This window comes from Gossypium hirsutum, unplaced genomic scaffold, assembly GCF_007990345.1.
Source record: "Gossypium hirsutum isolate 1008001.06 unplaced genomic scaffold, Gossypium_hirsutum_v2.1 scaffold_1555, whole genome shotgun sequence".
NCBI classification, from domain to species: domain Eukaryota; kingdom Viridiplantae; phylum Streptophyta; class Magnoliopsida; order Malvales; family Malvaceae; genus Gossypium; species Gossypium hirsutum.
Genome location: NW_024403677.1, coordinates 2,485 through 6,802, shown reverse-complemented (window position 1 = coordinate 6,802; position 4,318 = coordinate 2,485). Strand labels below are relative to the sequence as shown.

Genomic DNA, 4,318 nt, shown 5'->3' with positions numbered 1-4,318 from the left:
GTTTTTTTTTCCCCTTACTTTCACTCTTAAATTTTTCCAGCTAGTAAGCTATATATATCTTAGCTCCAATGGGTAGCTTCTTAATTTAGTTGTTTTTTGTGTTCTTTTTCTTGAAAATGGAATCCGTTTTAATTCTTGTTTATAATTATTGTTTCTTGAAGGGTTTATGCTGTCAGGTTTTGGGCGAGTCTAGGATTGCAGTGACATTGATTGTACTTGCATATATATTTCAAATTGATTATATAAAATGGCATCCGTTGCATCGAAAACATGTGGCTAAGAAGGCAGCAATGCCCATGCGGTGACTGGAAATGTTATGTAACATATGAAGGAGATGCTGAAGAGACATCCATAGTATCCCAGATTGTAAAAACTGAATCACTTCAGTCCCAAGACATGGTTGCTCCTTATGTTGGAATGGTGTTTAAGACCGACGATGATGCTTTCGAGTATATGGAAATTGCTAGGAAAAATGGGTTTTCCATTAGGAAAGAGAGGTCCAGACTGAGCCCCCAATTGGGGATTATAAGCGTGATTTGTTTGCTATCGTTCCGGATTTGCACCGGCAAGGAAAAAGCTTTCTGGGGAACACCATAGAGATAGGAAGTCTGTACGGTGTGGGTGATGCTAAGATGTACTTGTCCAAGGAAGTAATAGATGGGGTTTCTCAATGGTTTGTTGTACAGTTTAGCAATGTTCATAATCACGAGCTTTTAGAGGATGACCAGGTCCGTCTCTTGCCTGCATATAGGAAGATTAATGAGGCAGATCAAGAGAGAATTTACTACTTTCAAAAGCTGGGTTTCCTATACATCGTATAGTGAAGGTTTTGGAGTTGGAAAAAGGCATTCAAGGTGGGCAATTGCCTTTTTGGAGAGAGATGTTAGGAATTTTGTTCAAAACCGGAAGAAAGTGGTTCAAGAAAATGATGCTTTGCTCAATGAGAAAAGAGAAAATGATACAATGGAACTTCTTGAGGCATGTAAAGCAACAAAAGAGGCTGATCAAGATTTTGTTTATGATTTTACAGTAGATCAGAATGATAAGGTTGAGAACATTGCTTGTCATATGGTGTCGCTGTTAATTCATATGCCTTGTTTGGTGATGTTGTTTATTTTGACACCACTTACAGATCAATCACATATGATATGCTTTTTGGGGCATGGTTTGGAATTGACAACAATGGTCAACCAATTTTCTTTGGTTGCGTTTTATTGCAGGATGAAACACTGCGCTCCTTTGCATGGGCTATACAGGTTACTGATTTAATCTTTGTGTATTTTAAGTAGGTTTGATGTATCTTATTTGTTTACAATTTTTCCTTTGCCCTCTTGGTGCAGACGCTTATCCGCTTCATGAAAGGGAGATGTCCACAGACAATTTTAAGTGATCTTGATCCACGACTTAGAGATGCTATAACAAGTGAATTACCGAGTACCAAACATGTTACATCTATATGGAACATACTTCCAAAGGTATCTAGCTGGTTCTCTCTTCAGCTTGGATCTCAATATGCAGACTTTAAATCAGAATTTGATGCATTGTATCGTCTGGAGAGTACAGAGGATTTGAGCTACGATGGAATCAAATGGTTTCCATATTTGGACTTGGCTCAGATAAACATATCACTTTACTCTACTCTCTTCGTACATCTTGGGTGCTGTCATATGTGAGAGTTCATTTTCTTGCTCGAATGGCAACAACAGCCTATTCAAAGTCTGTAGATGCTTTCTTGAAAGGGATCTTCGGTGTTCAATCATGTTTACGTGGATTTTTGAGCAGGTAATGTTAATTACAAATGCTGTATTGTAATCCCTCAACTTGTTTTTCTTTTCTGTTTTTGATATGTTGTTATTATTATGATTGTTTCAGGTGGTATTGCAGCAATTACAAAACGAGCGACATCAAGAGATACAGTGCCAGTATAGGATATAAACATCTACCATTGAAAGACACGCAAATTCTACACCCTTGCATTCAATGCCTACAACAAATAATAGTAAGCATGCAGTATGCTGCATCTGAAATGGCCAATGATCATATCTTGTGCCATTCAGAAAGATGATGGAAAGTCTGTAATGGATCCAGAGATGAACAGATCACTGTTCATGTAAGGAGTTTGAGTCTTCTGGGATATTGTGCAGACATGCTCTTCGTGTATTTATAGATAAGAACTACTTTCAACTTCCTGAAAAGTACTTTCTAAGTAGATGCGAAGAGAAAGCTCTTTGATGTTTATGATGATCATTCTGTTCATGATAAAGATGATGAATGGTTTCAAGAGTTCCAGTCCTTAACTGAAACTTTATTTGCAGAATCATCAATTACAAAAGAGCGCTCTGATATATTCGTAGGGAGCTGACAAAGGAACTTACAAGACTTCTCAATGAGGTTAGAGATATGCCAGAAAACGATGGAGCACCCATGGATTTACGCTTACACCAACTGATTAGTTGCTGAGTAGTTAAAGCTGCTCTTCAGAGTAAATAAACCACCAGATACTACAATAACAAAAGTGATAACCAATTAAAAGTGTGCCATGAAGATGATCATGTGTAGTTGGCGCTCTTTCAATTTCTACATGCAAGTGAATGAAAGCTATTTGAAATGATGATATCTGAAGTAGATGCTGAAGAACATATTTTGGATGGCTTTTGACAAGTCATTTTAATTCCCTTCAGGAAATAGACAAGCAATGTAGATCAAATACAAGATTGAACTTCATATGTAGCCTGCAATGTGAATTTCATTAAGATTCTTCAACTCTCCTATCATATGAAAGTAATTAATTTACTTTGCTGTTCTTCTCGTTGATATTTTCTGTGAAGTTTTGTTTATAGTCTTTCCTCTTCTCTCTCTCTCTGTCTCTTTTTTTTTTTTGCTTACAGCTCATTTCAACAGCTGTTTTTATTTTATTCCGATGTGTAAGTTTTAAGTTGTACTTTGTAGCTGATTGTGTCATATTGACAGTTTTCTTTTAAAACCAGACAACATCCTATTCATTGTAAAATAAATAGTGAAAAACTACATGGTAGCACCATTTCTCCCATATTTTGCAGTGGTACCATACAGATCTAGTTTACTTTTTTTTGTAGCAGGAAAGGTCATTTGAGATTCAGCAAGCATCTTGTCAAAGTTTTGCATACGCTTAATTTCAGTTTGACTATTTTCTTCTCTTCATTAATCTTTGAATTGCTGAGTGTTCTTTGTCTTCCCCTGATCTTTTAGTTAGCTAATTTACTCTTAACCAATTTGTAGTTTGGATTTTCTCTCAAGCATCACAATAATTGACACTGGAATTTTACATCTGGTGTTTTTAGCCTGTTAGAATGTAGCTGCAATTTCATTTACTGATGTTCTGTAAATAAGTTATATTATATTGATGACATAAAAGTGATGGTTTTGAGGATGATAGTTGATTATGTATGCAGACCATTTGAGTCAATTGGATGCTTATTGTGTGACTACTTTGAAAAGAGGCGGCAGTCTTCCATCTGCCATCGAAATCCATGTGTCATGATGCCTTTGTGGGCAATACAAGAAGCCAAAGATGGCAAGAAGACAAATAATTCTGTTTTCTAATAATATCCTAATTAGAAAATTTACTAGCAAGTATTTATGCAATTAGAACTTAATTTACTTTCCTTAATTGTAGTTCTTATTCTACCAGACTAAAATCCCATGTAACCTTCATTTAAGGGACAATTAGACAGAAAATTATTCACTTTATAGAGGTTTAAGATTCTCTCTTTCTGATGAGTCTAAAGCTAGGAGCTCTGTTCCAGTATATTGATCAAAGGTTCATCATGAGAAATATCTACAATGGTAGGTTTTATTGTGAATCGTTCAGTGATTTGATCCATAATCCATGATCATAACACCATGTTACTGAAATTATAATTAGATTTCTTTTCCTTCTCCCTTTTATTGTGCCTTAACTGTGTGTTGATTTCCCTTTGAGAAATTGAAGATCAGTTTAACATCCTGTTTACTTTGATTTGGCTTGCCAAAATGTATATCCTAGTAACAATTCACTATGTGCACTTGAGCATGGAACATACTGGATAAGTTGATAAATTATTGGTTTCCTTTGCATTCTGGAGCTTTTAACCTAGTGACAGTTATCCACTACAGAGATGGTGATAAGATGCATGATGCATACAGATCGTGCTCTTAGGATGTATAACGGGTTGAAGTTCATTGAGCCTATGTTACTTGGTGTGAGGTCCGCTACAGGTATGTATCCGACATGGTATGGTTAGATTTTTCTAAGTTTTCCATATATTTGAAGATCCTTGGAGGTCATATACTAGTATAC

The 4,318-nt window shown here is 35.9% G+C and overlaps 1 pseudogene; it reads left to right on the top strand.

Moving 5' to 3' along the window:
* The first annotated feature begins 246 nt into the window (after positions 1–246).
* On the top strand, positions 247–2,232 carry LOC121227727 (putative protein FAR1-RELATED SEQUENCE 10; annotated as a pseudogene).
* Positions 2,233–4,318: the final 2,086 nt, after the last annotated feature.